Raw genomic sequence first — 23,965 nt, forward strand, 5'->3', positions numbered from 1 at the left:
GATCATGACCTGAGCCGAAGGCAGACGCTTCACCCACTGAGCCACCCAGATGCCACGGCAGGTGACATTTTTTAATTGAAATTTTTATTGAGCTAACTGTAGATCGAGATGCCATTGTGAGAAATAATGCTGAGAGCCCAGGTAGTGCCCTGGCTCTGGTTCCCCCAACAAGGTCTAGCAAAGCCACAGGGCAGTATCAGAGCTGGGGCCGGCGCAGGACAACCCACCCCGCTCCCTCGGGCTTCTATCCCTCCCCTTGAGCACGTGCCCTGAGTTCTGTACAGTTTTGTCACGGGGTTGTGTGTTCTCCAGCCCCATCAGGACACAGAACATTTCCATCACCACAAGGGTCTCTGCTTGTTTTTCCTCTATAACCACACCCCATTTCATCCCCATCCAGCCGTCCCAAATCCCCGACAATGTCTAATCGGTCCTATGTTGCTAAAATGTGGCAATTTCAAAAATGTTATCTAAACAGAATTGCAGAGTGTGTAACCTTTGGGGACGGGCTTTTCTCCTAGGCAGATGCCGCTTTTGGAGCCGGCTCCCGTCCGCATGAGCTTCCAGCCCTGGGGGCTAGGTCTTGTTATTCCCATTGTACAGCTGAGCAAACTGAGCCCTTAAAAGGCCAGAGCCAGTGCTCTTGATGGCTGCAGAAGGGGAGCAGAGCACGGGGAGGTGGGCTGCAGGTTGGGGATGCAATGCCTGCCCCCCTAGATGACAGACCCCGCTGTCAGGCAGCCTGGCTCTCCCCCACCCTGCCCTGTGTGGGGGTCCTCCTCTGTCCCCCCAGGCCCTCCCCGGGGCTGCCTCTTCCCTCCACAGAAAGGCGGTGACTGGGGCTGCTGGATCGCAATCCAGTCCGCTGACTTGAGGCCCAGCTTGGCCCCTGAGAAGTTGTGGGACTCAAGCGGTCATCCCATCCTCCGAACCTCAGGTCCCCCCTCGGTGAGCCAGGGGGAGGGGCAGGATCGCACCCGGCAAACCCGCGAAGATGCAATGAGGCGACGTGTGAGGAGCAGTCAGCAAAGTGCCAGGCACAGAGTGAGCCCCCAGCGCACGGCGCAGAGAGCCGCCCGCGGCCCCATTTGGCAATGAATTATGTATGGCCTTCTGGCAGCCCTGCTCGCTGGGGCTGGCGTTCTCCAAGCTTCTCCTGGGCCTCTTTCTCCAGTGAGGGGCACAGGCTCCCCCAGGTGGGCGGGTGGCGTTCTTTGTCTCTCCTGCAGTGACCTAGCCCGTTCCTGGTGCCCGGTTCCCCAGGATGCCCATTTCACAGGCTGGAGAACCAAGGTCTGGGATCAGCTCAGAACATCATAATAATAATAGAAACAGCAGCAGCACTAGGAACGTCAGCAATGGTGATGGTACCAGCCGGGCTTCATGCAGCCTTTCTGATGTGCTGGGCACGTGAAGAGCCTGGGAGGGCCCGCCTGTGCGGGGACTGTCCTAGGTGCTGGGGGCGTAGCAGGCGACAGAATGGAGTCCTGCCCTCGAGGAGCTCAGACTCCACTGAGGGAGCGAGGGAGCGCAGGCAATTGATAAACGAGTTATTTGTTATGTTCTATGTCAGGTGGGAGGCCTGAGACAGAAGAGGACAGAGAGCGACAGGCGGCAGGGAGGGGGGAGGAGACGGGCACGACCAGGGTGAAGCTCGCTGAGGAGTTTGTAGCATTGGAGCAGAGCCCGCCCGCAAGTGAGAAAGCCATCCTGGGGAGGAATATTCTGGAAAGGAGCAGCGAGGGCAAAGGGCGGGGGCAGGACATGCACCTGTGTCCACGGTATCCTGGGAGCATCGGATTCTCAGGACCGCCCTGGGCGCGGGGCACCAGGGCCCCAGCGGCGAGACGAGGAACTGGGATTTAGCGAGCCGTCATCATCTCTGTTCGTGAGCTCTGCTGCACATATATTAATGTGTCTGATTACAGGGGTGGCCCCGCACCTTGTTCGGGAGGGCGGGGGTGGTGTTAGGAAATAGGCGGTATACGTGTCAGAGCATCTTTCTACAACTGGAAAAATTCTGAGTTCTCGAATCATCTGCCCAGGGATTGGGGGTCAGGGATGACAGGCCGGTGCGATCCAGGTCTTCACTATCAGCTGCTTTCTGTCACCTGCTGATCCTCTCTTCGTCCCCCACCGGCCTGGGGCTCCCAGCCTCAGACAACAGTGCCCAGCACTGCGCCGTCCCGTCTATGCCGCGTCCGCTTGCCCCCAGCTCCCTCTTAGGCCCCTGCTGTGCATTGCGAGTCAAGTCTGGAGAAGCCACGACCCAGGCCTGTGGCCGCGTGGCTCTGAGGCAGACCCAGAAGTGGCAGGCGCCAAGCTCCTCAAGGGATCTGCCAGCGTCAGGCCCCCCGTGGCCACGAGAGGTGTTCAGGTGCGGACTTGGGCCATCTGACATTTTCATCGATGGCCTGGATGAGGAATGAATGGCCAGCATCCTCGTTCCATCTCCAGCTGGGGCGGGGGTGGGGGGGGAGCGTGAGGCGGCCCTTGGGGAGGACCTAGGTGAGGAATCAAAATGACTCCACAGCCGGGAGGAGGGGCTGAGGGGAGGGCAGATCTGCCGGGGAAGGGGAAGGAAAACCCACTCAGCAGTGGCCTCCTCCCAGCCTCCCTGCCTCCAGGTTTGCCCTTCTGAGCCACCCTTCAAAGGTTCCCGATTAATCTTCCCAATGAATCCTCTTCCTGAGCCACCAAAGCTTTGCGGCTCCCTAGCTTGCTTCTTTCTGAAGGCCATTCAGTCCGTGGCCCCATTGCCCCCGGGAGCACACCAGGCCACCCTCGCCTCCAGGCCCTTGTCCACACTGCTTCCCGCGTCTGGAATGGCATTGAAAAAGATGTAGCTGAGTCCCTGACATCAGAGGAAGCCATCTTTGTATAATGGGTGGGGCCTCTCCAATCCACCCAGCCTGCCCCCTCCCTACAACACCCCCCTGATAATCACAGCCCTGCTGGCCTGCCTTGGGATAAGTGCCAGCTCCCAGCTGGCCTGGCCATCAAGGCCCCTCCTATCAGCGGGGCTCCAGCCTTGTGGCTCCCCCCCACCTCCCTCCCTGGCCCCCCACTCCTGTTCAGCCTGGCAAAGCCACTCAGGGTTCCCGGGTCCTCTGAGATTACCCTGTGTTTCTCGCACTTTGGGACCTTTTTATGTGTGATTCTCTCTCCCAGGAACACCTCTCCCTCCCTTCTAGGCCTAACTCTTATTCATCCTCGGAGCAGTGTTGATTCTACCTCCTCCAGGAAGCCTTCTTGGATTTAGGGCCCCTCCCCTCAACTCCCAGAGGCCCCGTGGCCCTTGAGCATCATCATAATTCCCACTCCGGACGGAAACTGGCTGATTTGCCAGGCTCCTCTAGGCCATAGTCTGGTGATGACAGAGCCCCACCTTGGCCTCTGTCTGCCCCAGCCCGGCCAGGGCTGTGAGCCCAGGAGGTGCTGGGAAAGCCCAGAGGGAAGAAGTGGGAAATGGCCCAGAAACTTCTACTTCGTGTCACGTTTTTTATGTGCAGTGCGACGGCCATGGAGAGGTTCTGGATTACTAGGCCTCTCTGACATGACGTTAGGTCACCATCTGGCCACAGCCAGCAGCCCTCAGCCAAGCTCTTTTAGTCTGTACAATGGACATAAGCCTGGGTCCTATCTAACAGTGTTGCGAGGCTAAAGGAACTAATACGCGTAAAGTCCTGATCACAGCCTCAGGTATTCAGTAAGCATTTAATGTTGGTACCATTGGTAATTACTGGGGCCGGAGCCAGCTTCTGCGGCTTCCGATCTGGGCTCCTCCACTTGCTGGCTCTGCGACCCTGGGCAAGTTACTTAGCCTCCCTAGGTCTCAGTTTCCTCATCTGTAAAATGGGACAAATCATAGGCTCACTTCTCCTTTCTCTCTCTCTCTCTCTCTCTCTCTCTCTCTCTCTCGCATAGTGAGATTAAATAAATTTTGGGCGGTTACGTAAGTGAACGTTTGTACAGAGTTTGCACAGGGGTTGGAGCAGGGAAAGGGCCGAGCAAACACTGAATGTTATTATTACGGTCTCGACACCCCGAGGGCCCCAATCCTGACACCCGTGAGGAAACTCTAGCTCCTGGGAAAATCTTGCTGAGCTGCTGAGCTGACCTGGGGTGGGAACAGACCTTAGAACTTGTGAAATGTGACTTCCCACTCACCTCCTGAAACCACTCCCTCCGTGTCTGGTGGTCAGAGGCGCCAAGAAGTTCTTCCTTGTACCTATCCTAAATCCCTCCTATGCTGATTCCTCTGGGTTCCCATCCAGGCCCGGATGGAGAGATGAGGATAGGAGCGGGATGGATCCCAGAGCTGCCCTGCTCAGCCCCATGTCCAGCAAGGCCAGCCGCCTCCTGCTCCCAGGGCGGGGCGGGGGGGGGGGGCCGCCAGCCACCTCCAAGGTCTCCCAGCCAGAGCCAAAATGCGAAACCACTTTTGTCCCCTGGATTTCAGGCCTTGGAGAAGGTTGGGGGTGAGTGTGTGCCCGCCCAAGGGTGGGATGGGGAGAGGGAGCCGGGAAGGTCTGAGCAGGAGGGAGGCAGGACGGGGCGGGGGGGTGGGGGGCAGCCAGAGAGGGGAAGGGGTGTGGGAAACGGAGGGCGTGGAGCAGGGCCGCAGGGCTGGGAAAGGGAGCCTCGGGGAGGCCGGGGAGGCGCGGGAGAGGGAGGCCTCATACCAGACACTGTCTAGACGCAGCAATTATTGTCAGCTCGGAACACCCAGGCTCTGCCGGCTCAGCTGAAAGGGAGCTTAACAAAGAGCCAGGAGAGGAAGAAAGCGGGGAGAAAAGCGCCCGCGGAGCCGGCTCCTCGCCTGTCGGGCTCTTTCTCTGCCGGCTACCCTCCTCTGTGCTCCACCACCGAGAAACTCAGCTCAGAGACGCCCGATGGGGACGTGGCTCCTCCTGGGCCCAGGGGGCCAGCCCAGGGTCACTGTGTGGGTTTTGGGGGACGGAGACGACGGTGCCCTGGAGGGGGGGGACGCATTTTGGACTTGTTCATTTGGAGGGCAGTGGCAGTGGGAACGAAATTCCAGGGGAGAAAGCGCGCACAGAAAGCGAACCCATGTTCCCCCACTTTCCTGCTGTGCAGCGCTGGACCCGGTCCGCATGTCTCCGAGCCTTGGTGTTCTCCTTTGCAAAAGAGGAGTCAGACCACAGCCTGGCCGGTGCTGAGAGGGTGGCGAGTCTAACTGTCGCACTTGGGAGGGCTGCAGCCCCTGCCCCTCATTTACACTGACCGTGAGTGACCTGGGACGCCTCTATGCTAAGAGCCTGACCTCCGTTGCTTCTCTGCCACTGTCATTATTATCCCCATTTTGCAGATATAAACACTGAGGCACACAGAGGCCAGAGCCACTTGCCAGAGCTCACAGCCAATCAGCAATGGGTTTGGATTCAGGTCTGTCCCTTCATCCTCATCATGACCTTATGACGGGCCCCCAACCTAGGGAGGGGGAACTAATGGTAGGTGGCAGGACTGATGGGAAGGCCACAGACCATGTGACCGAGGGTGTGCAGGGAGGGTCAGAGCTTCAGGTGGCCAAGCTCTGCCCTCAGCTGCTGCCTGGAATCGGGCTTCAGCTAAGCCAGTCTCCCTACAGGCTGAGCAGACTCTCCCATCCCGGGAGAGGACAGACAGGGACCCGAGTGGGAAGTGGGTGCAGGAGATTCCGTGATGCCACAGCGAGGCCTCCTTGGCCTACAGTCATGCCCTTCAGCCGATAGCCCCCTCTCCTGCTCCTGGGGGAGGACCTCCGAGGCTGGTCCTGGGTTCTAGAGTAACGAGGGGTGGAGGGGGTGGTGCTGGATTTCCAGCAAGGTGGGGGGGGGCGCTCCTCCATCATCCCCTGGTCCTGGAGGGATTGGATGTGTCCCCTGGGTCTTGCCTCAAGCGGAGGGCAGGCTACTCAGTGCAAGGGACACACACTCACACGCTCACGTCTGCAGGCAGCCCCAGAGCTGGACCCGGCAAGCTCCAGTCATACACAAACCCCCCCCCCACCCGCCAGCCTCAGGGCGCAGGCACCCCAGTGAGCTTTGCAGATCTGGAGTCCTCACTCTGTTCTATGGAACTCTCCCCAAACATCTGGCTGCCTCCAGGACAAGGGTCACACTGATCCTCGCTGATGCTCAGGTCTGTGCCCCGGGACCGCATCCACACCCCCTCCACCAGTCACTCTTCACCTAGTTAGCCACTCCTGGTCCTCAGGGAGCCCCCCCCCCCCCATCGGGCCCCTGGGAGCAGTCCTCCTGACCCCTTGACCCGCTGGCCTGGTCCCCTCCCAGCCCACTGCCCTCTTGTTATTTAATGCGTTATTCGTAATGGTTTGACAGCCTCTGCTTCCCCTGCAGGACTGTGGGCCTTGTGTGGGCCCAGCTGCATCTGTCTTGTCATTGTGTCCCAGCATCTTCCCTGAGGCCCCTCCCTGGGCTTGCTTTTCAGCCTGGCTCCAGCCCAAGGCTGGAGAAAAGGAGCCCTAGGTGCCTTCTGCCCTCTCCTCCAGAAACCTCTCCCTTGGGGGACCACGGGGTTTTCAGGGCAGCCCTCCTGCCCCCTCCCCCAGTGGGCACCGCACAGGCAAGGACTTGTCCCTGTGATGCTGTCAGCTGGACGGCACCCTAGGGCAGGGCTGCAGCTGCCTCGGGCCCCCCACTCTCCCAGCCTGGTGCCCTGCAGAGCCCCGGGTTGGTGATACGCCACAGGGCACTGCTCTCACCTATGGGAAGGCCAGGATGGGCAGCCTGGGGTGGCTCCAGCAGGAGAGCCCCGCAGAGCCCTGGGGGGCAGGGAGAACAGCTGGAGGGGTGCAGGGAGGGGCCGAGGAGGGTGGCAGTGCCCCCTCCACATCCATTCCCCTCCCAGAGACCCCTGCCAACTGGCCTCCCCACTGGACTGGCCCTGCCTCTCCTTCACCTCCCTTCCATTACCCCCTGCCAGCCCCTCCCCGCCCCTCCCCTCCACTGCCCTCTCTTCTGCTCTCATCCTCTCCCCTCCCCTTTCTCCATTCCCCTTCCCCATTCTCTCCTCTCCTCTCCTCTGCAATCCTCTCTTTTTTCTGAGTCCTTCTCCCTCGCCTCCTTCCTTTCTTCTTCCTGGGTTAAAAATAATCAACTTTCTGGGAAGCAGCAGCCCCTGCTGAGCCGCCCTCCCCACACTTGGGAGCCCCTGAGAATAGCTTTCCGCGGTTCTCAACTCCAGCCCCTCCTCTCCCCCACGGCCCCCTCCCCGCGAGCTGACTAATAAGCCCGGCCGCGGCTGCAGTGCCAGCTCGGCTAGAAAGGCTTTAACCGCTTCGTGCCCAGACGGCGGATGGCGAACGGCGGGCGCGCAGCCGGGGAAGGAGTCCGGGTCGCGGGCAGCCCGGGAGGCGGGCGGGGCAGCGTCCAAGCCGTAGGCTCTGAGCAGCACGTAGCAGGCGCTCAATTAATATTGAACTTTGACCTCTGACTATGAAACCAAGTCCAGCTGCTTATGCCGCTAACTCGGGGCTTGGTCGCAGCGAAGGGACATGGGGGACGGGGTGGGGGGGTGGGGGGGGGTGGAGAGGGTGTCAGGCGCAGATACCCAAGGGAGAGGGAGGAGCTGATGGGCCCACGTGGAGGGTGTGACTGGGCAGGCGAGGCTCCCTCCGCTTGGCCCCGGGGCTCCTTGCGCCGCCGGCTAACGCCTGGTGGGAGGGGCTGAAAACTGTCCTGGGATCCGAGGACGTCCACCTCTAGTCTAGCCTTTAGCGATCACCGGCTCCCATCTTGCAAAACGGGAAACTGAGGCTCGGAGGAGGCAAGACATTTCCGGGTTCCTGCCAAAGACCTTCAGGGACCCAGGGACCCAGGGCCCCAGGATCCCCCGCACACCCCCCCAGACCCTCAGCTCCAGCACAGGGGTTAACGCGGGTGTAAGGCTGCGGAGGGGACATCAGGGTCAAAGGTGAGGGGTAGGTGGGGAGAGAAGGCACGTGAGCGAGGCGAGGTCCCCGCCGGCCCCGCCCACTCCTCGCGGTCCCGGCATTACCTCATCGCGGCGCGCGCCCATTGGCTGGTTCCCCCGGAGGCCGGCCCAATGCGGCGGAGCCCGTTAACCCCTCCCGCCCCGCGGGCCAGGCCCCCGCCCTGCCATCGGTCTTCGCGGCCCCACGCGGCCTCCCGGCGCCCAAGGGCCACGGAGAGCGGGGAAAGGCAACGTGGGGGCAGGCCCGGGCCGGAGGGCTCCGTGAGTAGAGCGCGGGTCGGACAGCCTGGCGTGGGCCCCTGTCCCGCTACAGGCCGTGTAACCTTGGGCAACCGGCCTCACCTCGCTGAACTCCTCGGCTTGTTTGCTCAGCTGTAAAAAGAAGTGAATGATGTAACTCCCGCCCTTCCTAATTCCTTCCCCGAGTACTTGCCAAATGCTGGGCACACGTGGGCTCTGCGTTCCACATTGCGTCCTCGCGGCAAGAGGTACGGTTCTGATGATGGGCTTTCAGAAGTGGAAACCAGCTCAGAGCAGCGAAGCCGCCTCCCAAGGTCACACAGCAAGAAAGTCACAGAGCTGGGATTTGACCTCAAGGCTGTGCGTGTTCTGAGCTAGACGCCTACCCTCTGCAAGCTACTGCTTCTGCTGGGAGGGGCTGCTTCTAGGAGCTCCCGGTCCTGCAGGATGGTGGGGACTCACGCCCTAGCCAGTTGGACCACCACCTACCCTGTGACCAAAAACACCAGCCCCCAACTGGAAAGCCAGGGCCTCCAGGGAGGGAAGGCTTCCTGGAGGAGGAAGGGCTGGAGGTGAACTTTCAAAGGGCGATGCAGACAAAGGCAGAAGGACTGGATGGAGCACAGTGGGGTCAGGATGCAGGTAAGGAAGCCGGGAGGATCCCCAGGAGTCAACCTGCTGGTCAAGGTCAGCCACTGGATGCCTGCGCAGGGCCCAGGGAGGCTGTTCCTTCTGGGCAATGCTACGGGGCAGGAGTACCAGTGGAGGCCCACGTACCTCAGGTCTAAGTACTTTTAAGTTATAAATCAAGCTAATAAACCGCTAAATAAAATATGTTCCGTCCTCCTTCCTTGAAAATACACCTTCCTAAGGACAAATACACCTGGAAGGCTGGGTTTGCATTCAGAAGTCTCAGACTCCTGGGGTCCATGCTAGAAGTAACAGCATGGGGAGAGAGCCCTGGCCAGCAGCTGCCCACTGGGCCCGCCTTTCCTTTCAGCATCCCCCCCCCCCCAGGCTCTTGTCCTTTTCCATCAGGGGCTTTGTCTGTTCAGGCATGGACACACCAGCCTGTGTGCATAAATTCTGCCCACACCCCCTGCAAACAGCCACCTCTTGGCCACTCCTAGAGCTCAGGGGTGTCCAAATGGCCAGCTCAGACCATCCTCAGGAAGATGGACCCAGGAAGTAGGCTGGAGGTCACTGAGCAGGGAATTCCAGGATCCCAGGCGCCCAGATCATGGATCTCGGTCGCAAGGATTCCTTGCCCCATGAGGAAGGGCATACTGACAGAAGGGCCAGAGGTGCTGTTCCCTAAAACCTGGAACTCAAGTCACCAAGGTCCCTGGGTGCTGTGGCAGTTGGAATGGCCCAAGCTGGATGCCAGGTCTTCCCTCCTCCTTGAACTTAACTCCTGACCATCACTTCCAGCCATGCACCTGGACCTTGGCCGGATCCCAAGTTCATCCTGGATCCCTCTTCCCCAACCGCTGGCTCAGTACTTACCCAGACCCAAGGAGCTTCCCACCTAAAGGAGTCAACTCCCTTCATCCTGCGCCCACAGCCCTTGCCCCTTTTCCAGGTTGGGCTCGCACTCTCGCTCTGCCTCTCCTCCCCACCCAGCGTGCCCCCTAGGTCAGCCAGTAGATCCTTCCAAATGCAAGCCTGACCACTTCCTTCCCTTCCAACCACCCCTGGCTCTCCAGGCTCTCTGTGTCCTTCCCAGGCGCCGGATGTCTGACCCCCTCCGCTGTCCCTCCTCTCTCTTCACCCTTGGTCCCGAGCTCCAGCCATGGGGACCTTCTCTCCAGTCTGGGCAGCTTTACGTCCTTTCTGCCCCAGTCTTCATGCATGTTACTGCCTCTGCCCAGCACTGTGCTTTCTGCCCCTTATCTTGCCAAGCTCAGGTCTCAGGTGTGTCCTAGCTGGACTGTGGGCACCAGGAGAGCAGGCAAGGTCTTCAGTGCTGGCAGAGTAGGTGACACTGAAGGTTCACAGGGCAGATGGGTCTGTACCGGACTAGAAACCGGACACTAACAATGACAGATGACAGTTCATGTCTGTTGCATGCTGAGTACCAGCCCCCGTTTTTAAGCACAGTATGGGTGTTCGTTCATTTATTTCTCACAACTACCTCTGAAATAGGACCTATTATTCTCCCCATTTTACAGACACTGAGGCACAGAGGGTTCACAGACTCAGGCTAACAGCTGGCAAGCAACAGACCCAGATACGAACTCGGGAAGTTGAGTTCCAAATCCAGCCCCCATCTAGTTCCCAGATCTAGTTCCCATTTAGCCCCAGCTGGGTCAGTACCTTGCTGTGGGTCCCCGGGCCAGTGTCTCTCCCTCTCTGAGCTGAAGCTTTTCTATACGCGCAACATACAGAAAAGTGGTGATCCTTGAAGTCCCAGCCGGTTGCGACATCCTGGGGTCTCGGGACCCTTCCCGGGAAGGTCCCCTGATGACCTACCCTTTGGTGAGCATCTGTTCTCAGGCCCCTTCCCAGGTCTCACGCCAAGGCTCTGTGAGGAGGTCCTGGGGGTGATGGCCAGGAGTTGGGCGGATGGAGAATGGTTGGGTGTGAATTAGGCAAGGCAGGTGCTGGACAAACCTGTTTCTTTGCTGACAAGACAAAAGCAGGGGGCAGCCTGGGGGTAAGAGGTCAGGCTTCAGGCTCAGAAGAGGGTAAATTCTGGCTCCTCCACACAACATCCGCATGGCCTGAGGCATGGGTCTTCCCCCTCCCAGCCTCAGTTGCCTTATCTTTCTCATCTGAGTTGAGGAAGCCTCCCTTGAGGGGCTGTTGGAATACCTCACGGTGCCCACAGCGGTGGGGGTGGTCAGTACTGGGAGGCTGCAGTCAATTTTCCTTAAAAAAAAATTTTTTTTTTAGGGTGCTTGGGTGGCTTGGTTGGGTGACTGCCCTCGGCTCAGGTCGTGATCCCGGGGTCCTGGGATCGAGTCCCACATTGGGCTCCCCTGCTCTGTGGGGAGCCGGCTTCTCCCTCTCCCTCTCCCTCTGCCTGCCACTACTCCCCCTGCTTGTGCTCTCTCTCTCTGTCAAATAAATAAATAAAATCTTTTAAAATTTTTATTTATTTATTTGACAGAGAAGAAGAGAGAGAGTACTGCAAGCAAGGGGAAGAGCAGAGGGAGAGGGAGAAGCAGACTCCCTGCTGAGCACGGAGCCCTACATGGGGTTCGATCCCAGGACCCTGAGATCATGACCTGAGCCAAAACCAAGAGTTGGATGCTCAAACTGAGTCACCCAGGAGCCCCTCAGTTTTCCTTTTTTAATCAGGGCGTCCCAGCAGGCAGAAGTTAGGGCCCATGGCTCCCCCAAGCAAACTGCCCTTGTGTTTCTGGAACTCATCAGGAGCCCCTGAGTACACAGCTGGGTAACCAAATTGTCCCTGGTGGTCCTGTCATCCTGGCCAGCTGGCGCTGGGCCTCCATCTCACAGGGACTGCTCGTACCCTCCGGGGCGGGGCTGCCAGGTCCTGGGGCTCAGGCAGAGAACAGAGGCCTACGGGGCCTGAGCAGGGCAGTCAGGGGCCAAGGGTGCTTGGCACAGAGAGTCAAGCCCGGGTCCCCACGCCAAGAGCTTTGCACACGTCACCTCAAGGAGTCTTCACAACAGCCCTGGGGAGATGCACCCATTTTACGGGACGTCATGCCACGGAGGCTCAGAGAGGGACAGTGACTTGTGCCAAATCACACAGCCAGAGCGAGTCTGGATCTTGCTCATAATTACTCTGCCCCCTGCTCCAGACAAAGGTGTTCCAGCCATGCTCATAGACAGGACGAGTGAGCTAAGAAACGTCCTGGAAGAAACTCTGGGACACACATGGGCCCAGGTACATAAATGTTTGTAAATGAGCACGGGTGCCCCCTTCTTTCCCATCCCAGCACCCACCCCACCCCCGCTGTTGTCATGCTGCCCTTTGACTCTGCTAGCCTCTAAGGCCGAGAGAATCAGCTGTTCCATCCCTCACTGTACACCCGGCACTCCAGGCTGGCACATGGAGGGTTCTGGTGAGCACCTGTGAATGAAGGCATTCGAGCAGCAGATGGCCACTCCACCCGGCCCTCCTGCGTGCCTGGCCAGTCCCCTCCCCACCCTGGCCTCTGGGTCTCCATCTCTGTGAGCTGCTGGGGTCCTGCTGGGCTCAGGGAGTGCCCCCCAGGACCCAAGGGGCAGCAAGGATGAAGCGGGCATGTGTTAAGTGTCAGGCAACTCATCTGTGTCTGTCTCCCATAAATGCGTCCGCCTTGATGAGAGCAGGTAACTCAGCTCCTTTCCTACGTCACTCTTCGACCCTCCCTGTTCTCCAGATTCCGGTCACCCACCAGGAGAGGCTCGCGCTCCTGCCCTGCAAGTTTCTCCCAACCCAACAGGGCCAGGCGCCCGGGGGGTGCTCTGCTGGAGGGAGGAGGAGATTGGAGGCTCCAGCTCAGTCCCCCCAAGGAGGCCAGCTGTCCTCCCGAAAGGCTCAGCCTGAAGAGGGACTGCTGTCCCCGAGGGACGGTACTGGGAACGGACAGCACCCGTTACCTGTCAGGAGCCCCAGCCCAACGCCCCACCTCCGGGGCTCAGCAGCAAGTGCGGCAGGGACCCCGTCTGCAGGAAGGGCATGACCAGGACACTCACCTGAGGAAGGGGTTCACCTTGGGGATGAGCTGCACCCAGCCAAGCTCCGTTCAGCCACGGATTCGGCCCGGCAGGGACCCGATGGCTGTGCTAATGAGTCACCGTGACATTTGTGAGTTTCCGCAAGGTACTTACTGTGTTAGCCCATTTTACACATGAGAAAGTTGAGGCCCCAGACAGAAGTCACCTTAAGGCTCTGGCTCAGCTCAAGTCACCAAATATTCCTGAGGCATCGGGCTGGGGTTGGTGGGGGTGCAGGTGCGGGGACAAGGAGCGGTCAACCGGACATAGTCCTTCCTTCTGAGCAGCTGTTGTCTGGGTGGGAGGGGAGCTGACCAAAGCCCAGGTGAGTGTGACCTGTGGGTTAAGAGGGCCAGGCCAGGAGCAGCTCTACAGGCAGTGAGGAGGGCCCCCCGCAGACACGGGGTGCGCACCCATTTGAGGGGACCTTGATGGAGGTGGAACTGGGAACCACCAATGTGGCCATGGGAGGAGGTCGGGGGTCCAGCCATGGACAGACGGCAGGAGACTTGACGCAAGGCTCTGTGTTGGAAGGGAAGAGAAGGAAAGGGGGGGGTTCTGGCCCTCACTGGGGGCATAAATACCACGATGGGGGTAGGGGGTCAAAATGAGAGGCTGTAGGAGCCCAGAGGAGGGGCACCCATACAGCCTCGATGCGTGTTGTATGATCTGTGTGTGCTGCGTGGTCAGGGATGTAGGTGTATACAGGAGCCGTCTGTGTGGTGGGGGGGATGTGTGTCTGCAGTCTGGCATCCGGAGTGTGTGTGAGAGCACGTGTGTGTGTGTGTGTGTGTGTGTGTGTGTGTGTGTGTGTGTGTGTGCCTTCGGGTCTGTGCCTGTGTGTGGTATGGTCTGTGGGGGGGGGGGTGTGGGGAGAGTGTGCTGGTGTGTGTGGATGTTGTGGGGTGGGGGTAACTGGGACAATCCCCGGGAGGCAGGCAGAGGAGAGCTGGAGGAGGAGATGCTCCCCCAGGAAAATGGGAAAGAAGGGTGAGAGTTGGGGCGGAGGGGAGGGAACAGCCTAGGCAAAGGCCTCAGGCAAGAAGAGGCAGCCTGGAGCACCAGGCAAGGAGTTTCTGTGAGGCTGGGGGGCGGGTGGGGAGAGGCAAGGGTGTGGGGGCAGCAGGGCAGGCCTTTCTCAGCACCAGGGGCCGATGGGAGGGGGGTGGGCGTGTATTTGGGGAAGAGCCACAGCCCTCAGTCCGCAGCCCTGCATCCGAGGTTACAGACCTGAGCCTAATCCCCACTCAGCCCCCGGAGAGCAGTGGCTGAAAGGTTCTTAGTTCCCATCTATAAACTGGGTCCCAAGATCATGTGCCAAAGGCCCTAGAAAGAACCCAGGAACTGCAGACGTTTGGGGCTTCCTCTGTGCAGCTCGGGTGAAGGACTGGCTGGGCACTTGCTAGCAAGGTGTGGGGCTCTGGCAAAGGGCTCAGCTTTCAGCACCACTGGCCTGAGGGCACAGGAGAGGCAACAAGGAAGGGGGGGTGGCATCAAGAGCCGGGATTTGAACCGAGGTGACCTGACTCCAAGATGGCCTCCTCACCTGCCATCAAGAACGACCAGAATCTTAATCATGCCCTAAGCGCTGCCCCATAGTGTCTGTTCACACAGCAATGGGGGCTTCCTCAGTAGATTCCACAGGCTTCGTAAGCTAGACGACCACGCCTGCTTCAGAGATGAGAAAGCTGGCCAGAGTCCTATGGCCTGGGCCGGGACTCCAGCCCCTCCAGTGTTGCCTTGGAACTCCCCCATCTCTGGTAGGATGGCGGTGGCGTGGGGGGTTCTCGGCACCTGTCCTAAGCCCTTCGCGGGGCCTTGCACATGGTAACAGCATGTAGCACAGCAGAAAGTCCTTGGAATTTGGGGCCCAGGAACCCAGCTCTGCTGCCCACCTGCTGTGTGACCTTGGCAGAGTCCCTTTCCGTCTCTGGGTGTGGGTTCCTCCAGCTGCGCCATTCACTCTGGGAGTCGGTGGAGACTTTCCTGAGTGTCTGCGAATTAGCAGATAAGGAAACATTGGTTCAGAGAGCTGAAAGGAGCTGCCCGGGAGCAAGCACTCTGCATCAGGTGACTCGGGGTTTGGACCCCGACAGCCTAGGCTGTGCCCTTCATCGGGGCCTACTCCCCCGCCCGGGGACTGACGTCCACGCCCCCAGCGGCCCGGAGCACCGGAGCACCGGGCTGACTGGCCCCACGCGGCTCCAGGCCCCGCCAGCCTGACGTCAGGCCGGGCCCAGCGGGGCCCAGCGCTGTACAGACGGCGCGGCCCGGGGCCGGGGGCGGCTATGACTCAGGGCCCCGAGACCGGCCGGGAAGCGGAAAGTTTGGTGCAGATGACATCACCGGGCCGCGAGGGCGGGAGGGGGCCGGCTCCAGGAAAAGGAGGCCTGGCGGGCGGCCCGGCCTAGGGCAGAGCGCGGAGGGGCGCGGCGGGCGGCGGGGGGGAGGTGGTGGCGTGCGCCGCGAACCACCGCCCCCAGCCTGAACCCCGAACCCCGGCCCGCGGCGGATCCCGCGTTCGCCAGCGAGAAGCAGGCTCCACCCGCCTGCGAAGACGCCGCGCTCCCCAGCGCTCCGGAGGCAGCCGCATCCATCCTGCTGCGTCCCTGCATTTTAATTACCGCCGCATTAATATTCATGAGCCGGGACTCGAGGGGGACCGCGGGCTGTCATTTCCCTCGCCCGCGCAGCCCCCCGCACCCCTCTTCCCCGGCTGAGTCGTGGGTTTTGTTCCTTCCCGCTCCCAGCCCCTCCCGTACCCACAGTTGGTGCACAGCAGATTTGGGGGGGAAGGGGGGGAGCGAGGGTGAGCGTGAGTGTAAGCAGGTGTGGGGGCCTGGGCAAGGGCACAGGGTGGGGGGTCTGTGTGCAAATGTGTGTGTGTGTTTGCCTGTGTGTCTGCTTGTGTGAACGTGAACGTGCCTGCATAAGCGTGTGCTTATGTGTGAGTGTGTCTGTGTACACACTTACGTGCCTGCACATGGGGGTCTGTGTGCGCCCGGCATGCGTGTGTGTGCGCGCGTGCGCGTGCGCCTGTGTGTCTCTGGGCAACCCCAGGGGCTGCGTGCAGGTCTGGCCTGGGCCTGGGGAAGGGTCAAGGCTGTCGGGGTTAGCAGGGCCTGACTGTACAAATAGGGAAACTGAGGCCTGGTGAGAGGCTGGGCCTCTTCCAGAGTCAACCTCTAAGTCAGTGGCACCTTGGGACCAGAGCCCAGGGCCCAGCAGACCGGCTGTCTCTCCCCACCCAGCTCTCCTGTGCTGTTGTTGGCAACAGTGGCCGACAGAGTGTGCTGAGCCTCTCATGTGACCTTCCCAGCAACCACGGGCAGCCGGTGGTGCTATCAGTCTCACGTGCAGATGGGGAAACTGAGGCAATTGGTCCAGCTAGTAAGTGGTGGAGCTGGCGCTCGGAAATGTCTGAGTCCAGAGCCCCCCGCTTTAATGACCTCATCATGCTGCCTCCTGGGGAACTGCGTGAAGAGGTCCCCACTGGGGTGATGTGGGGGTACCTGAGAGTTCTCCGGGGCCCCAGGCACTGCCCATACCCAGGTATCAGAAGGGGTGTTTTATCAGAACCATGGCTCACTGTCTGCATCCCTCCCAGTGGGACCATTTTTCTGTGGCTCTCCCAGCACCACCACCTCCCCCCCCCCACCCCCAAAGCCTGTCCCAGCCACCTTGCACTTCTGGGGCTCTTGGCCCTCCTCCCTGGGCTGGGGTCCGGCAATCGCTCATTCATTCATGCTTTCATTTGTTCTTCAATATACGCTTAAGTGCCTACTACGTGCCAGTCCCTGAACTGGGGGGTTCTCTGAGTTCTTGGGCAGCCCACACTGCTCTGTTCCCAAGTCTGGTCATCTCTCCCGGGGATGGAGGCTCTGGGCTCTAAGAGAGGGTTTTTCAACTCTGCGCATGCGCACTAGGGGTGAGGGTGGGGGCTAGGGACACCTATGCGCAAAAAACAGCTTCCCACCCCAGCCTTGCCACAGAGCTCCAGTGTGCATGTGTGCTGGGAGGGCCGGGTGGGAGAGGGCTGTGTCGTCTTGGGGCTGCTGGAGAGCCGGCGAGGCCATGCTAGGCAGCCTGGATGTTTGCCTCCCTCTCCATCTGAACTTGTCCTTCTCCAGCCTCTAAACCAAATAATCCCAGGGGCTGCTTGATCTGTCTTTCCCTGGGCTGAGCCAAGGCCGTCCTCCCTCTCACGTCCACCCTGCTCCAGTCCTGCCCTTTTGAACACCCAGAATAAGCGGATTGTTCCCTCCTCTCTGTCATGCAGGGCTGGGCTGGAACTCTCATCGCAGCCACGTCTTGTGAGCCTTTTCTCCTCTCCCAGCTGAGCTCCATAGGAACAGAACACAGATAAGGGGACCGTAGGGGTAGTCTGGGGTTCTCTGGGGAAGAAGTAACAGTTTCACTGGGTTTCACAGGTCGAGTAGGAGTTTGCCCCATGGATGGTGGCGAGAGGGGAGGAGAGGCATCCCTGGCAGAAGGAATGGCTCAGAGGGGTGACTATAGCCCCTTGTCCAGGAACCAGAGCAGGCCCAAGGCACGAAGTCTAGGGGTACCTGAGAGATGAATTTTCTCCTGGAGAGCCTGTGGCAGTATAGCCTAGTGGCAGGGACTTCCAGGTGGCCCCACCCCACCCCCTAGGAAACCCCCCCTCACTGTGAAAGCTTGGGTGAGCAAGCCACTGAGTGCCCCCCTCCTGTTCCCCATCTGTTAAATGGGGAGAGCAACACTCTTTTTTTTTTTTTTTTTTTTTGCTGGATTATATTCAGATTAAGAGACATTACCAGTAAAGCACCTAGCACAGTGCCTGGTGCCGCTACAGGGGACAGTCTGTCCTCAAGGACACGGGGAGGCCCCTGGGATAACTGCCCCATTTAGCACAGAGTAGGAATGAAGTATCAGCCCATGCCCCACAGCCCAGCCATTGGGCAGGAGACTGGGGAGGACAGACTTCTGGGAGAGGTAGGGACAGGTTGAAGCCACCATCAGTCAGGCAAGGAGAAGGCTCTAGGTTAAGAGGAGGGTCCCACCCCCACCCCCCGCCCCGCCCCGCCCCACGGTCCCACCTGCCAGATTGCCCATCACTCAAACAGCCGGGGAGCCAGCAGTCAGAGAGGCGGCCTGCCCACCAATCCTGGCTCACTCCTGCTACAGCCTCCCCCGTCTCTCTGCCTCCCAGCTCCCCTCTTCCTTTTGAAAATGTCCTCTTTTTTGGGGGGGGGGGATAGTTATACCTATACATGGCAAAAAAATGGTGTTTAAAGGAAGCACTGTAAAAGTTTGGACAATGCATCCCGACCCTGTGCTTCTAGTCTTTCTGTGTATGTTTCCAGGGCATTTCACCGCCTATAGAATTCTCTTTCTAAAACTCCCGTAGAATGATGTCCATCTCTGCTTAAGACCTTCGACGGCTCCCCATTTTTACAGAGCAAAGGTCTAAGGCTTTTGCAGCCCAGCCCCAGCAACATCCCTCCTGCTTCTCTCCCCACTGCCCTCCCTGCCCCCGAGTGGGTTCCATCTTCTCATGCAGCCGTGCCTTTGCCCGTGCTGTGCCGGCCTCCAGGAACGGCCCTGTGCCCTCCACTAAAATCCCTCTTCGTTGCTCAAGACCCTCTTTCCCTGCTCCCTGGCCTCTGTGCCTTCTCCCCCAGCTCCCTCCCTTACCAGCCCCCCATGCCAATCCTCTGGACTCTTCTGGTGCCCCCGAAGCACTGGTGGCACTTTTATGCTGGTGTTTTTCATATTTAACTTTCAGGAGGCTATCCCTGGAGTCTTGCGTCTATATTCAATTATGAGCAGGCGTCCTTAATTTTACCGCCGCCTACCTCGAGATGCCTTACACGTAGTAGGCCCTTGAAATGTTTTATTTTAAAAAACACTTAGTTTTCTTTTTCTTTAGGGAGTCAGCCAGCACGTTGGGGTTGAATCCTGACTTTCTCATTTCCTAGCTGTGTGTCCTTGAGAAAGTGAATCGACCTCTCTGAGCCTCCCTCACTATTTCATCTGGAAAATAAAGTGAATAATAAAAACTCCCTCCAAGAGTAACTGTGAGATAACAGTACTAACATGAAGCAGAGAGCAGTTGACTCGTTCTACTCATTAGTACTACTCGCTCTACTCATTCATACTCATTAGTGTTACTTGACCTTGTCTTAGTCTCATCAGGCTTGTCCAAGGTCACCCGTCTGGTCTGGGGCAGCGTTGGGACTTGACCCCCGTTTCCTCCCCCTCCAATGCTCCTTATTTCCTTCTGCTGAGTGAGGGTCACAGGCCGCTGTCCCTGTTTTTCTGCACAAGGTCCAGAGAGGCTGAGTTGCTCACCCGGGCTCACACAGCCCTGTGAGCAAAGCGAGGGTCAGGCTGTTTGCCAGGCCACTTGGGACAGGGACCCCACAGCCCCCACAAGCCCAGTGGGACCCACCATCCCGGCTGGGGGCCTCTGCTCCTCCTGGTGGCCCAGGGATCAGCCAAGTGGGCCCCCGGAGGCCTGGTGGCTTCCACAATTGGGACAGTCACTAAAGCCAACAGCCCCCACTTTTGGGGCTCCAGAAGCTGTGCTAAGGGCTCACAGGCACTACCTCCTTCAATCCTCACAGTGACCCTGTTATCCCATTTTCCAGGGGTGCTCATTCATTCAGACTTCTGGGGTACAGGAGCTTGCTAAAGGGGGGGGGAGTAAAGCCCCGAGCCCCACACTGACCACAGGGGACAATGCGATTTTGCCCATGCTGGAGTAGCTGTGGGGCTGGGGCTGGAGCCAGGGTTGGGGTGCTTCCTGGGTCTCACAGAACATCTAAGGGTCCCTCCCCAGCCCTGGCCCTGCAGAGCCTGTCCAACTGCATCTGGGAGCCGCACCCAAACTCTTCCAGGCTCTGCCAGGGAGACTGGAAATTTCTGCTCAGCAGCTTCTCGGGGATGATTTCGACACTCAGCTCAGTGGGGGGCAGGGAGGAGGAGCCCGGCCGCTCAACAGGCTCAGTTTTCTCAAGCTCTGCTGGGGTGGGGTGGGGGGGCTTGCTAGGCCTTCCCGAGTCCCTCAGAAATAATAATAACAAACAACCAGCTCCAACAAGTGACCACGTATTGAGAGCTTACTCTGTGCCAGGCCCTGTGCTAAGTGGAGACTTTCAGGGCCTCATGGAACCTTCCAGGGCCCTGGCCAGGCTGGCGCAATTACTAACCCATCTCACAGATGAGTAAGAAAGGCTCCGACGGGGGGGTGGGGGGGGGAGCGGCAGCCCCAGGCCACAGAGCTGGTCGCTGAGGCCAGGCCAGTGACATTCCAGAGCCCAGGAGCAGATCTAGGTCACTAAAGGGCTTGGGCTGGAAAAGCCAGAAGGGGCCCGGTCATGGCTGAGGTGGGGGAAATGCTGAGGGTCCCTAAGGGAAACTGAGGTGCGCAGAAGACACCCATGACTTGACCAGAAACTCTAGTCTAGGGCAAGGTATGCTCGGGTCTCTTGTCAGCATGGAGTGTCCTCCTGGGACACACTTGGTCCCCCAGGAGATCTCGAGGGGTCCGGAAACTTTTCTCTACTACCGGTCCTGGTGAACTCAGAACTCCAGATGCATACGTCTCACCCCCCAACACTCTTCGTCCTCCCCCCCCCTCCTCGCACCCCTAGCCGGGTGGCTGGCTGGCTCTGCACGGTCGGATGGACAGGCATGCTTAGTGCCCTAGTGGGGCTCCTGGCACAGCGCCCTTCTCGAATTCAGCCCGACGGCTAGGGCGCCTCTACTGCGGGCCTGGCCCTCAGCCCCCAGGCCCAAAGTCAAACCCGAGGAGTGTGTATGGGGTGTATGGAGACTCTCAGGCTTCAGGCAAAAGAGACGAGGAGTGAATCAGACGCCCGGGGGCCCGCAGCGGAGCGACCCGCAGCAGGGACGACCCTCACCGGGCTCAGGTCCCGCACCCGTTAAATGGGCACACCGATCCCTTCCCTCCGGGGCAGGTGAGGGCTCAGTGAGCTCCCGGGGAACAACGCTGGGGGCCTCGCTCCCCGCCACCCCCGCCCCCGGCCGGCGCTCTTTCCCCGCCCTGGGCCCGGCCGCCTAGGGCGAAGCGTGCAGGGCGCGGCGGCAGCGCGGGCCCAGGCGCCCAGTTCAGCGGAAAGGAATGTCTTGCTCGGCGGGGGAGGCCGCGGCCCCCGAGGCCGTGTAAACCCCGCCGCCCTCCCTGGGCCTCATTTATTGCAGCCCTAAAGCCGGCTCGTTCCGCCAGCCGGGCCGCTCGCCGTTTCCCGGGGATGACTCACCCCCGCCCCCCGGCCGCCGACTCCCGCGCCCCGCCCGGCCGCCGCCACCAGCCCCTCGCCCCGCGCTCGCCCCAAAGCCCGGGAGGGTCCCCGGGTGGGGGTGCGCGCCCCACCCCCACGCCGCGGCGGCGCGCCCTCCCCCGCCCGCCTCTCCCCTCCCCCGTCCCCCTCCCCGCGCCGCCCGCCCGCTCCCTCCCCTCCCCCCTCCATAACTCAAAAGCTTGTCAAGCTGGTTCCAGACTCCTGGCGCCGGGCTCCGCTCCAGGAAAGAAAAAAAGGAAAAAGAAAAAGGGAAAAAGCCGGCGCGAGGGAGCAAGGCCCGCGGAGCGAAACTGGGCGCCACTTGCGCGCACAGCACAGCGGGGCCCCGTCCCCCGCCCCTAACCCTAACGGGGAACCCCGCACCCCGGGGCAGAGGGCGCGCGCGCCGCACAGATCCATTATTTATGGGCGAATCAATTATTTAGCTGTCCGGGGAAGGGGAGGCGGCTGCGGAGACCACCCCGCCGGAGGTCGCGGCTCTCCCACTGGGCCTCGCGGGTCGGGAGGCGTCCCCACGCCGGGGGTCCTGTTCGAGAAGGCTGCCTCGGGGTGGGCTCCGGGAGGAGCGCGGGGAAACCTGCAGAAGCTGGACAGAGGGCTCAGAAACCTCCCAGTGAGGCCGGGGAGGGGGTGTAGGGGCCGGCGGGGTGAGAAAGAGCTGGCTGGGGAGGGGGGTGGCGTGGGAAGAGCCTGGCCTGTGAATTCTTTCCTTCCTTACTTCATTCCTTCCCAGCTTTATTGCGAGCCCTCTGCTGCCGCTGAGCCCACAGGGAAGGCTGTGGTAGGAGAGGGTTAAGAACTGGAATTTGGACTTCAAGCTGGGCCCAGATCCTCCCGTGTATTGTATTCACCCCTGCCGTGTCCCCTTAAGCTAAGGACTCGCCCTCTCTGAGCCTCCACTTCCTCTTGGGCAGGATGGTGAGAAGCAGCATGAGGGCTTGAAGGAGGTGGTGTGAGGATTCAGGGAGATGGGGCACCCGACCCGGCCTGGCACGGAGTGGGGGTGGGGTGGGTCCTCTTCTCCCACTGAGGCGAGGATCCCCAGACCCCCAGTATCCCTCCTCTCTCTCCCCTACCCCTGCTGTTTCTGGGTAACCTGCATCCTCTCCTGGTCTGAGACATTTCAAGGTCATTATCAAAGCCACGTCAACCCCAAGGCCTCGGCCCAGGGCCCTCACCTCTGGCTGCCTTCTCACCAGTCTGGCCCTTCAAAAAGGCTAGTGCGTCTGGCAGCCAGAAGGGTCTGCCCCAGGCTCAATCTAATCCTTTTGCTCCTCGCTTGCCTTCCCTCCTCTGCAACCTCTTCCCTCCCCTATGGCCTCCATCCTGCTTCTCACCTGCCCCTCTCTGCTTCCAGTCTGGGCTGGAGAGGTTTGAGGTCATGGGGGCAAGGGGCTGTCAGAATAGAAGTGGGGCTGGGCTCTCAGGAAAGTCCTGGCTCTCCAGGGGACAAACTCGGCTCCTGTCCAGCGGGCTAGCACGTTCTCCTTCCAAGGCCTGGAAGCTAAGGAGGTTTCCCGACGGCCTCACTGTCTTGTCACCACATCTTCCGACAACTGTAGGAGGTGGGCCTCCGGAGAGCCTGATTTGCGGGGCCTAAAGCTTTTACGATCTTGGGGACCATCTTTAAGAAAAGTAATGTGAGGGGCGCCTGGGTGGCTCAGTCGTTAGGCATCTGCCTTCGGCTCGGGTCATGATCCCAGGGTTCTGGGATCGAGCCCCGCATCAGGCTCCTCTGCTGGGAGCCTGCTTCTTCCTCTCCCACTCCCCCTGCTTGTGTTCCCTCTCTTGCTGGCTGTCTCTCTCTCTCTCTCTCTGTTAGATAAATCAATAAAATCTTTAAAAAGAAAAGAAAAGAAAAGTAATGTGAAGTTATGAATACACATTTAAGCCCAGGGGCCTTGGCAGGGCCCACGCCAACGAGAGTCCCTGGAGCTGGAGTGTCCTTACCTTCTGGGTAAATCAGCAGTGCAGGTGGCTGGCACCATCCCTTTGCAGAGGTGGAAATAAAGCTTAGGAAGGGGGAAGTTGCTGGCCCAAGGTCACACAGCTTGAAAGGATCAAGCTGAGCTCGGAGCCCACAAGCAACGCTGAACTCCCTCAGTGCAGGCATCACCTTACTGCCTTATCGACGACATCCCGCCCCAAACCCCCAGCACAGGCAAGGTCAGCCAGAGCAGCCTCTAGAGGCACCTGTGCCCCTCCCTCCCCAGGCCTTCATGCCCCCAGGCTCCAGCCTGGGAGACTTTCTGTCCTGTGACAACAACCACACAGTACCAGGAGGTAGGTCTCTTCTGACCTTTTAGATTCCCACAGCTGTCCCTGCTCATTCCAGAACTCAGGCTCTTCAGCTGACCCTGAGGGAACACCCCCCTCTCAGGCGGTGAGCTCCCTGGGGACAGGGGCCGGTTCTGTCTTGCTTGGCTTTGCATTTCCGGGTCTGAGCTTCTGGTGCAGAAGCACAGAATGGACGATGTGCCTGTGGCTGGAACATGGATTCGCAGCTTGGGAGGAGGGCGCCAGAGGCAGTGAAGGGGTTGTTAAACTGCACATTCCAGGGCCTCTCCAGACCTAGGCTCTCCCAGAATCAGGCTCTGACCACAGGCCCTGGGGCTCTGCATTTCATGGCTCCCTTGGGTAAAACTCAGTCAAGTTTGAGACTCGCTGACTCAGGGACCAGAAAGGGCAAAACGTAGTGTCTACACCGAGCCCCTCTCACAAGGGAGACATCCCCCCTAACTCCAGCTGATTTTTACCAGTGTGCCAAGTTCATCTTCCAGCTG

General features: G+C 59.9%; 1 long non-coding RNA gene across 13 annotated transcripts; it reads right to left on the reverse strand.

Annotated features, from left to right (window-relative positions):
* Positions 1 to 62: 62 nt before the first annotated feature.
* On the reverse strand, positions 63 to 23,663 carry LOC123775724 (uncharacterized). 13 transcript variants are annotated; one of them, XR_015727290.1, is made up of 5 exons: positions 23,133 to 23,471; positions 10,672 to 14,867; positions 10,516 to 10,567; positions 4,171 to 8,331; positions 63 to 2,820 (listed from the first exon to the last, which is right to left on the reverse strand). It is a non-coding gene; the product is annotated as an uncharacterized LOC123775724 (long non-coding RNA). The 13 variants fall into 13 exon arrangements; XR_015727280.1 differs by adding an exon at positions 23,482 to 23,663 and having other exon boundaries at positions 4,171 to 14,867; positions 23,133 to 23,172; XR_015727289.1 differs by having other exon boundaries at positions 4,171 to 12,942; positions 14,769 to 14,867.
* Positions 23,664 to 23,965: the final 302 nt, after the last annotated feature.

Source organism: Ursus americanus, chromosome 18 (assembly GCF_024610735.1).
Source record: "Ursus americanus isolate L20-20 chromosome 18, mUrsAme1.1.p, whole genome shotgun sequence".
NCBI lineage: Eukaryota > Metazoa > Chordata > Mammalia > Carnivora > Ursidae > Ursus > Ursus americanus.